The sequence below is a fragment of the Rousettus aegyptiacus genome, unplaced genomic scaffold, assembly GCF_014176215.1.
Source record: "Rousettus aegyptiacus isolate mRouAeg1 unplaced genomic scaffold, mRouAeg1.p scaffold_m13_p_2, whole genome shotgun sequence".
Lineage (NCBI taxonomy): Eukaryota > Metazoa > Chordata > Mammalia > Chiroptera > Pteropodidae > Rousettus > Rousettus aegyptiacus.
This window is the reverse complement of record NW_023416295.1, coordinates 163,690,279-163,702,058: the sequence shown is the minus strand read 5'-3', so window position 1 is coordinate 163,702,058 and position 11,780 is coordinate 163,690,279. Positions and strand designations below refer to the sequence as shown.

Below are 11,780 nucleotides of genomic sequence, written 5' to 3'. Positions count from 1 at the left end.
GGAGCGCTCTACTTTCAGACGGGGAGGTGGCATTGTCCATACTATCACATAGTCTTGTAAGCCACCTGGCTTCCACCCTCACGGCAGGCTTTGCCAATGAATGAGACTTATGCTGAATGAGACATACCTATTTTAAACAGAAGCCTGCTCACCCCATCCTCACCTCAACCCCCATCTCTTACCTTACTCTGGTTTTACATAGCACTGACGGCCTTCTAGCTTGCCTGGGACATTGTAGGAATTGAATATTGAAGGAAAAAAAGGAAGAAGGGAAGAAACATTATCTTTAATAACTATCAGCATAATAAATAGTCCTGCCAATAGAGCTTTATACTGTGCTTACCTAGTCCTCCTTGTTAGACACTTAGTTTGTTTCTGGTTTTAAAATATGAATAGGTTGCAGGGAACACCTTTGTGTTTAGAGCTTTAGGGCTCTCTTTACCCATTACTAAACGGCTTTTCTAGAATGGTAGTCCCCATCTGTACTCCCAGTAGTAATGAATGAAAGTTCCATACTACCTGAGAGTGTTTTTTTAACACCAAGACCACATTGCGCCGCATCAGGTAGGGTCACTGTTCTCCACCCAGGCAGTGCTTTGTTTTTCTTTCTTTCAATGATTTAACATATGTGAAGCATCCAACCCAGATCCGGCTTCGTTCTAGGGTTACAGGGTGTCGAACACACATTTCCTGCTCGGGAGGAACTTCCACCCCAGCTGAGATTTAGCGAAGTTGTCTGGTCACCAGATGTGTGGCAGCGGTGCGGGCCCTTTGTTTTTATCTGGGTTTGTGGGCAAGCTTATTTCCTGCTTTTATTGGGAGCAACCCAGAGTCAAAATGCTCTTGGAAAACACCAGGTATTTATTTGCTTAAATACAGAAAACAAATAAAAGCTGAACCAAAGCCTTTTAAAACCAGAAAATGCACAAAGCTAAAGTGAATCTTAATAACAATCTTCATCCAGGTGTTTGTAGTCTATTAGAGTAACTAATATAACTAAGCCGGGACCTTTTAAAAAAAAGACAAAAAAAAAAAGTTCCCTCCCTCTGTGAGCCAGGCCTGCATTTGCTTTGTTCAGTTGGAAGGATTGTTTCAGGGTTGTTTTTTAATACTATTCAAATCATGAAAAAATTACTATTTTGTCAGCAAAATTCCAGTTGGGGTTGTCTTCTTTTTTCTCTATTTAAAGTACACATTTAACTAAAATGATGGCTTTTCCTTTTTTTTTTTTAATACCTAAGCAAATAGCTGAGAGTCACTTGCTTACCTGAGTTATCCAATCATATTATATATCAGCAGTTTGGGGGAGCATCTAAGCTGAACCAGGCAACCTGCCGAATACTTTACTCACCTCATTTCACATTATGGCACAAGAGCCCTGTGTGGTAGGGACCATTATTCCTGATGCTCCGGGTTAATTGCGTAGATTTACGCAGCCTAATACCCAAATCCCACCACCCCCAGTTATGGCTCTAAGCTCTAGTCTCTCCTCCACCCTCAATCTTGTTCCCCTCACATCCTGCCTCTGTGCGACAGCCAAGGAGGTCTGTGACATCTCGGCCTTGTGTGGCTCCCCAATACCTGCCTCCATACAGCACACATATTTGGCACCGGCTACAGGCCAACCAGTCACTGTGACGGGAGCTAGGATTCCAGAGGAGAATAAAACGAAATTTCCTGCCATTGCTGAAATCCACAGGGAGTGGGAAGAGAGGAGACAAAGTCCTCGACACACCTTTTGCTAATCTGGGTGTCTCACTGCTCCGCCCAGAGCCAAGTACAGTGAAGCCAGGTCACTCACCTTGAAGGTGAGTTGCTTTATAATGGCGGATCCAAGGCGAGTTTCAAGGCAGTTTGCACCAGCTTATCAGCGTTGTTTGTTGGTAACTGTGACTCGGGGTTAGCTGAACACATGGTTAGTACTTATTCTTGCTTTAAGTGTTTTTATTTTTAAAGTAAAACATGCACAACATAAATTTTCTCCTCCAAAAAAAATACAAGAGAGTTTAGACTAAATCTCAAACCCCAAAGCTCCCTGCCTAGAAGTAACCACTGTTAGCTTCTTGTGGAACCTTCCAGAAAGAATCTTTGCATGTATAATGAGGCCACAGCTGTAAGGTGGAAATTGTGTCCTTTTTCTGTATCGGGCAAATGAGGAATTAGTGTCAATGATATTGCAAATCGGTCAACTTCTGAGGGAGAAATATCAGATTAGCCTGAAAGAATACAGAGGATTAAGGATGATCAAAGGCCAACCAATTTGGGAACAGATTGGATTTTTATTTCATTAAAATGCACTTTCAGCTCTGAGCTTCTGGACCCAAGTGCTCCGTGGAAGGATGCTGCTGTCACTAGATTCTGTATAAAAACAGTATTGTGTGCTATCTGAAAATATTGTCCCAAGGAATCTGCATGTTCAGAGAAATAAAAGGAGAAAGATGGAGCCTTATAGTTATCACAATTTAATGATGTTCTCACAAGGGAGACTTAAACCATGAATCAAATATACCAAGGGGTTCTAGAATTCATTTATTCAGCAGATATTTATCGAGCACTTATGATGTTTCAGGCCTCCCTCATGCCAGCAACTGGGAAAAAGAGTTAAGCAACTATGTGATTGTTTTTTCTGCTCCCTTCTATCTTTACAGCCATTACATTTTTATTGTTTTATTTGAGTCTCCCAGACCCCTCTGACAGGACTACGGTCCTGTCATTTGAGCAAACAGAAGCTTAGAAAAATTAAGTCGTTTTTATTAGAATTTGTCCCTACGTCAGTTCAGAGAGATAAAGAGATTCACTCAAGGGCATGTAGGTGATGTCTGACAGTGAGGAACACGGCCTGCGTCTTCTGCCTGCATGCCCGGTGCCCTTTCTCCCCAATAAGCCTGCAACTCCTAGAACCCAGGATCTAAATTCTGTAACAGAGTCCTCAATTGCTGCAAGTGAACTACTGATAAAATGCTGAGATTCTCCACCCGTGTTCGTGGCAGCATTATTAGCGATAGCCAAAAGGTGGAAGCAACCCAAGTGTGCATCAAGGGAGGAATGGATAAATAAAATGTGGTACATACATGCAATGGATTATTATTCAGCCTTCAAAAGGAAGGAAATTCTAACACATGTTGCAACATGGATGGAAGTTGAAGGCACTCTGCTGAGTGAAGTAAGCCAGTCTCTTCACTTATATGAAGTATCTAAAGAAGATAAATTTGTAGAGACATACAGTAGAATAGTGGTTACCAGGGGCTTCAGGGAGGGAAAACTAAGGAGTTATCTTTCAACAGGCACAGCATTTCAGTTCGAGGCTGGACGATGTGATGGTTGCCCAGCAAGGTGAGTGTACGTCATGCCACTGCATTGTGCACTTAAAATGGTTTATCTGGTAACGTTTATGTTGTGTGTATTTTATCACCACTTTTAAAAAATAAAAAAATTAAAAAGAAAGTACTAACTCGGACCGGACAAAGGAAGAGAGAGAAGGACTGCCTCTGTTGGAATATGCTCATGGTGGCACGTGCTGAAACCAAAGTGACAGTGGACATCTGGACCTATTCGACTGCCCAACATCCCCTTCCTCTTCCTTCTGGAAACAGAATCCTAATTTTTGGTGGGAGAACCATACTCTGCAGTTCAAGGAAACCCGGACCAGGCCGGCCACATATCCATCACTACGGTCCTGTCATTTGAGCAAATAGAAACTTAGAAAAATTAAGTTGTTTTTATTAGAATTTGTCCCTACGTCAGTTCAAATGCTAGCGTGGTTTTAAAATACGGATAAAAATTCTTTCACACTAGTTCCTTCAACAGGCGGAGCCTAATATCTCTGTTCATGAGTGCGAGCCAAACTCAGTGACTCACTTCTAACGAAGAATGTTGCATAAATGAAGATTGTGTGTCATCCAAGGCTACATCCTACATAACACGTGGCTTCTCTCTCGGATGACTTGGCCTGCTCTGGTGAATGTCAATTGCCACTTATGAGAACACTAAGCAAACCCCTGGAGAGGTCCATGTGGTGAGAAATGAAGGCTCCCTGCCAACAACCAGTGCAGAACTGAGGCCTCCAGCCAGCAGCCATGTGAGTAGCCATCTTGGAAGCTGTCCTTCAGCCCCAGGTAAGCCTTTAGATGGACTTTGGACTCAGATGACTGAGGCTCCAGCCAACATCTCACCATAACTTTGAGCCAAAACCAGGCAGGTTAGCTGCTCCTAATTTCTGACCTGCACAAATAGAGATAATAAAATGTTAGCTTTTCTTTTTTTAATTTGTTTATTTTTAATTATAGTAAAATACACATAAAATTTGCCATCTTAATCATTTTTAGCTATCACAGTTCAGTGACATTAAGTCCATTCCCATCGTTGTGCAACCACCACCGCCATCCATCTCCAGGACTTTTTTCGTTTTGCAAAACCTTGAGACTTCAGCCGCACCATTGGCTCCCCTGGGTCTCAAGCCTGCTGGCCCACACTGCTAATTTTGGACATGGCGGCACCCATAACCACATGAGCCAATTTCTTATAAATTCCTTAAATCTATACATTTGTATACAAACACACACACACACACACACACACACACACACACACACACACACCCTACTTGGTTTCATTCCTCTGGAGACCCCTAATACAACAGTACATATGAATATGTGTTCAAAACCAGTCTAGAAATGTCCAACTCTTAAAAATGCTCAGTATGCACCCCTCATATGTCACACTTATCTATGAGTCCTGTGAGCTGATTCATCCCAGCCCCTTAGTGATACTTTACCACGGATGGCTGAAATAGCAGCGTGATATGTTACTTCATTTGCTCAAGGCTATAAGGAGGAAACAATCTAAACACAAGTTCTTGATGTATCCCCATGGGCATATTAAATGTTCACACATCGTCAAGTTTCTGGAGAATGCAATTTTGAAACCATTCAATTCCTTCTTAATCATCCTATATTGCTGAGTTAAAAAAAAATATGTACAATGGTGTGTTCATATAAATATGGTTTAATATTTGCATTAAAAAGATGGGATATATATATATATATATATATATATATATATATTTACAAAAGAAACAGATAACATTGGTTGTCTCCAAGGAGGGAAACAATAAGATGATGAGGGAAATCGGGTGGAGAGTTCATTTTTCACAGTCCAACCGTATATAACTTTTGAATTTTGAACCATTCAAGTATATTACTTTAAAAAATTCCAAAGGCAAATAATTTTTGTGTCTATTTTCTCCAAATTTTTGTTTAGGGCTAAAATTTTTAAGTTAAGATAAAGCAAATAAGTCCTTGGGAAAAAATATTCAAGATGTATTTACTGAGGGCTGCTTGTGCTGGGGGACACAGCAATGAACAAAATGATAATAAAAAAAAAAGTCTCTGCCATATGAAACAATCCTAGCAGGGAAGATAAATAGGTCACAGGTCAAGCACACAATAAGTTAGATTAAATAGGTAAAACATACAATAAGATAGAAGGTGATAAAATCTATAAATGAAAATAACTCTGAGGAAGATCAAGGAGGTTTGAGAGTAATGAGGGGGCTGTGGGAGAGATAAAGGGGTACAATTTTAAATAGAGTATTGAGGCAAGCTTTATGATATTTGAGCAAACATTCCACATTGTGAAATTGGGGAAATTTTCTTCTGTGATACTATTTCAGCATTCTGCTGGATCATTTGAAATAATCTGATCCCACTTTGCATTATTTTTCCAATAAAAATTATTACTAGAAATACTAAGACTATAAAATATGTTGTAAAAGAGTTTATGGGTAATAGTTGGGTTCATTGTTCATTGTTCTCAAGTTAAGAGTAGCAAGGACATTTTTTAGAATCGTATCGATTTCTCTATGGTAGGCGTAGAGAGAAGACAAAATGTGAAAAATTTCTCTGGAATTTACTTTGGTTTTAAGAGAGTGGTTCTGATGTTAAATTGTTTGAGGTCAGCTTCACCCTTTTTAGCTATGTCATTTGTGACGTGTTCGGAATAGCAGGTGGGTGTGGCCTGGAGTTAGGGACAGAAAGTGACGCCTCAGTATTCAAGACATCACGGGGAACATGGAATTTTCAGAGGACTTTAGGTTGTGGACGAGATCGTGGTAAATAGGCTTCATGGCCCAGGTGGAAGAAGGGTTAATTTCTGAGAGGACGTCTGTGAAAGGGTTGGAGTCAGGAGTAGAGAGGGAAAATAAGTCAAGGAAAGAACTAGAAGAAAGAAAATAAAAACTATAGAAAACCTAGTCTGGGCCAGGCACTGTGCTTGCAGGATAATCTGTCGGTTTCACGACCATCTAGGCACCCTTTCTTCTGGTAAGCGTCCCCTTTGTTAGTCTGTATCAAGGTTTCTCAGCTGTTGACATTTGGGCCTGGGAATCCTTTGTAGTGGGGCTGCCCTGTGCATTGCAGGATGTTTAGCAGAATCCCTAGCTTCCACCCATGAGATGTCAGTAGCATCCTTGTCCTCCAGTTATGACAACCAAAAATTACTCTAGATATTGTCAAATATCCCGTAGCAGGGGGCAAAGTCATCCCCCCTCCTTACTGCGAATGACCGTTGTGAACGGCCTGTAAGGCCACTTGGCGAGGAGCTGTGGATGGTCTCTAGGAGGGGCGCAGCTGGAAAGGAATGGGGTCCTCGACTTGCTGAATTTGCCAACAATAAGAATGAGTTTGGAAGCAGATTTTTCCACGAAAGCTCCAGATAAGAACTCAGCCCGGCTGATAACCGGGATCTCAGTACGGAACTGGGAGGTGACAAATGGGTGTTGCTGTAAGCTGTTAAGTTTGTGGTAATTTGTTATGCAGCAATAGAAATTTCAAGTTCCATGGGATATACCTACATTTTTATAATAATTTTCTCCTCTTAAGCCACTTCAAATAGGTTTCCATAATTTACAACTAAAAACGTCCTAAGTAAAACATTACCTCATACGTACGCCTATTGAATTGAACAATTGTATTGATCTGTACGTTTCACTGTATATAAATTTTACCTCGATTAAAAATAAAACAGGAAAAAAATTACCTCACAGGGTTGCAATGAGACATAAATGAGATCATGTACATATGGTTCTCTGTTGTCAGGAATCTTTTGGAGACAAGCGACTGTAACTCAAACTGGGTTAAGTTAAAAAAGGAATTTATAGGCTCACAGAAAAATCTAGGGGCAGTCTGCATATTAGTTCTCTGTTGCTGTATTTATTTTATTCTTTTATTTTTAAAGCTGAATAATATTCTGTTATGCGTATATAACATATTTTGTTTATCTATTTATCTGTCAGGGGACATTTGGATTGCTTCCACCTCTTAACTATTGTGAATAATGTTGCCAATATCTCTTCAAGACCCTGCTTTCCATTATTTCTGATAATACACCAGAAGTGTGATTGCTGATCATAAGGGAGTTCTATTTTCAATTTTTTGAGGAACCTTCATACTGTTTTTCATAGTGGTTGCCCCATTTTACATTCCCACCAACAGTGCACAAGGGTTTCTCCACATGCTCACCAACACTTATTTTCTGTTTTTTCCTCACTGTTTTGTTTTATTTAAAAAAATAAATAACTCACTGGATGCAGTATGGTGAATGGTTTGGAGCAGTTCAGAGTTAACTCCTGTGGGCCTAGAACTGGCCCACGATGAATCGCTAAAATGAAAAACGTACCTGCACACCACCAGACGGTGGTCAAGACAGTAAATGTGTGACTAATCCTGCTGCTTTGTAATGGCGGGTACAAGGCAAGTTTCAAGGCAGTTTGTACCAGCTTATCAGCATTGTTTGTTGGTAGCTGTGAGATCCATGATTCACATCTGGTCTCAGTGATGCCCCTGGGGCGCTCTGCCTGTCGGTGGGTTATATGGCAAGAAGATCTCGTGTAACCAGCAGGCTGTAAGAACCCTGGCCTAGGCTCCATTTTGGACACTCTGATTCCAAAGTGTTCATTGCACAAGTTGGTGGTTCCCGATCTAAAAGCAAAAGCTATTCAGCTCTGCAGAAAGAGGACAACTGGTGCCCACCCTGGCCTCTCGAGACCATTTGTTGTGACGCAGACTTTAGCCGCTTCCCGTGCATAACCTTACTTCAATGCTCTTGCTCTATCTCAGCCTTTTCTGCAACATTGTCATTTTGGGTCCTATTAGACTTCTTTAGGAATCAAAGCCTGTCTATCTCCCACCATTACTGCCAGGGGGAATGACTAGTTCTGCAGTATCCTAGTGCCTAATACAGTGTCAGGCACAAAACATGCTTTTATTATAAATATTTGTTGAATATTCCAGGTTAGAGCTGGTCAGGAGTGGAGAGTGGGGACAGGAGTCCTACAATCCAGCTCCTTCTGCTTTCTCCTGAGTCACACAGGCTGCTCATCAGTGCCTGGCCCATAATAGCTGCTCAGTAAACATTTCTCAGGTGAATACATAAATGAAAGAAAAAAAAAATGTTCCATTTAGTTGGACTTGGCAATGACCTCAAGATGCTGCAGAGTAAAGAGAAAGGAAGGTCATTAAGTAGGCATCGTGAAGCTTCTTTCTCTAGGTCTCCTGGACACACCTTTCGAATGACAGCTTCTCATGGACCATTTTATTTTATTTTATTTTATTTTATTTTATTTTATTTTATTTTATTATTGAAACTATTTTATAAACAAATCCTTATACAAAGAAGAAACACGTATACGAAGCACCCAGTGAGGTGGACCCTTAGCCCTTCTTTTCCACACTTGGAAACAGATCAGAAGAGAAAAAAAATGATTCCATCTTGTTCATTGTTTCCATTTATGTGAATAACTTTTCAAGTAGTGTTTCTATTCCTCTGCTGGTGTGTGTGTGTGTGTGTGTGTGTTTTTTTTCCAATGCAGAATCAGCCTTTTTAGTCTGGCTTTGACTTTGTTTGCAACTTCTTGATCAGAGCTCTGGAGAAGGCGAGACAGAATAATAGCGCCTCGAGTTACACTCACCCAGGACTTCATACCAACCAGCAACATGAGTGCTTTTGCAAAACAACCTTGTCTTCTGTTTTCGTTGATCTTTTTATCTTGCTCTATCAACCACTTTAGAACACGATGTCCTACAGGATGTTTTGCGATGTGAAGGCCTCCATCTTTGCCACCGCGATGCAGATCTGCAGCTGGAGATGGCTTTCATAACAGGTAGAATGTCTCCAGTGGCAGCTCCCAGAATGTCAGAAACCAATACACAGGCAAACTTATCCAGTTCCACTCCTTGGGCGTGTCCTTGCAGGGTGTGTCCTTAACAAAGCCGGGGAGATGGATTCTAAGAGCACCCTGTGACAGATCTCTACCTTTCTTACTGTATGCATTTCCATCTCCTTTCTGCAGAACTTCAACGATTTCTCGTACCGAGTGTGCAGGATCTCCGGAGCTTAGTAGGGACAACAGGACCTTCTTTCCATATTTGTCATTTAATTTCTTAGGCAAGGAACTAATAATTTCTGATACAATTATCTGCTTCACAAGCTTAGTATCATCCATTCAATCAAACGCTGCCAGTAAAACCAAATGGGAGTATTGGCCACGAGCCACCTTTTCAACATAAGTCTTCATTGTTTTCACAATCATTGTCCTGTCCTTGGGCATCCCATGCCACAGGCAGCTCATGGCCACTCTAGTGCCATCACGCATGTGTGCCAAGTATACCATTGCTTCATGGATGCCTTCTATCATTCCGATCTGAGCTTTGGGGTGCATAGGTAAAAAAAAAAAAAAAAAAAAGTCCAAGAATACTTTATGCAGCCATGAGTGCTCAATCACAGCTTCCTTTCAGCCCATTGGAGTTAAAATCTGTTTCATTTCATCCACAATAAGCTCTAGATTTTTCTGGCTGCACCTCTAATACTTTGTCCAGAGTTGGGTGATCTGCTGACTTGCAAAGCTGAAATGTCAACATAGACCCCCTCTGCGAGCATGTTCCTTTGCTCCAAAATGGCTTTGTCATTATATGCGTACTCCACAGTGGCTAATGCTTCTGCAAGCCAGAGCATCTTCCTCACATGGCCTTTAAAACTTCTTATTATCTCTGCAATCTATGGTTTACACCCATACATGAGAAATTTCTTAAACATTTCTGGAATATGTAGCTTTCCGTAATTCAACAAAATTCTCTCTTAGTTCTTCAAAAGCCTATTTTCTCTGTTCTTCATTACCACTCTGAATGTAACCCTGGATCACACGAGTTGAGTCACGTGCAAAGGCAATAGTTTTGATTTTTCTTTGAATCAACTTCTGCGGATCACTCATCTACTTCATTCTTTTTTCTTTGTCACAGTCTTATCTTCTTAAAATCTCCCAAATCTGCTTCACCCAGACAATAATGCCATCGTTAGTTCTATCATTATATTGTCCGTTTTGCTTCAGTTCTTCCTTCTTTTCGAAATCATCCCATTTGGGTTTCTGGGCTGCTGATGCATCGCTTTTACAGTCCGGCTGGAATTTTCTCTTCTTGTCGAGTTTATTTGCCTGCTTGCATTTGTTGTTTGGTATTTTATCCTCTTGCTGCTTATTCTTGAACTGCTTCACGCCTTTTCCCCCTGATTTTGTGGCACTTTTCTCAATGTTCTTAGGTATGATTTTAGTTCCCTCTCCCTTAAAGCTTTTCTTGGGAATGTCTTCGAAGACCTAGAATCATTGTTTTCATGAAATCTGCTGGTTTTTTTTTTCTTGTGATGTCTTTGTATCTTTTTTAGTGACTTTTTGTTTGTTTTATGTTCGCTCCTACTTCTATCTTAGGAACTTGCACATGGATGGCCCAGGCAGGTGCAAGTCCCAGCCTCAAGGGCCCTTTAAGATAACTTGTCCTTAAATGAGAGGGTTCAACTATTCTTGCAGACATTTCTCGCAGGCCCCTTTCTCAGCATCACCCCAGGGGGTTGCTGGCCTTTCCTGAACTGCCAATAATGGTTTAAAAGCAGGGGTTTTTGTACGAGCTGATTCTTGTCAATCTTGCCTCCTTTACCGCTTCTCTTTCCAAAAAAAATGGCTCATAATTTTCCTTTGTTCTAAAAACGTCTAAGTAGAGGAATTCTCTCCACTTTAAAAAAAAAAAAAAACCAGAAAACTTTTTTTGAAGCCCCGTATCCGGCGAGATCTTAAAGTGTCATCATTTCATTGCTCTCTATTTATCTTCCTTAAGCACCGGGGGATCCCCAAATGTACGAGGCCTTTCTCAAGTTCCATACGATTTCTATTCAGCAGCCATGAAACAGCTTTCGTGCTTGAGATGGGCTTTACCAAAGCATCTGTTCAAGGAGGATTCTGAATGGTCTCAGTGAGTTGGGTCATGTGCCCCCTCCTGAATCACTTACATGTCCGACGGCATGGAGTCTCTTGGAAGGTAGACATAATCGGACCCGCTCAAACTCCATGGGGCAGATTTTTCCACAGAAAAGAACACTTTTTTTCAGAAGAGCAAAGGAATGTCAGGAATACAAACCCAGTAACTATTCCCCCTAAAAAGGCCTTTTGGAATAATTTACCCAGTGGCACAGAAGAAGTCAGGGATGAGGTACCAACTGTGAGATACACTTAATTTTTTTTTTTTTTCATTTCTAACTTCTTCCTTTCCACTTTCCTTCATCTCTTCCAACAAATCTCACTTTCTGGGAACAGCAGCAGTAGCAGGAACCGTGACTGTAGACTCACAACACAATGTATGAAGATTTTAATAGCAACATGAGCAAAGGAGGCTGGACAGGCTTCCTAAGAATGCAATGACGAGGGAGTTCTGAGTGATGAGGAGGAGGGAGATTGCCAGGTG

The 11,780-nt window shown here is 41.0% G+C and overlaps 1 pseudogene; it reads right to left on the bottom strand.

Moving 5' to 3' along the window:
- Positions 1-8,713: 8,713 nt before the first annotated feature.
- LOC107501137 lies at positions 8,714-10,705 on the bottom strand (annotated as a pseudogene).
- Between the last annotated feature and the right edge of the window lie 1,075 nt (positions 10,706-11,780).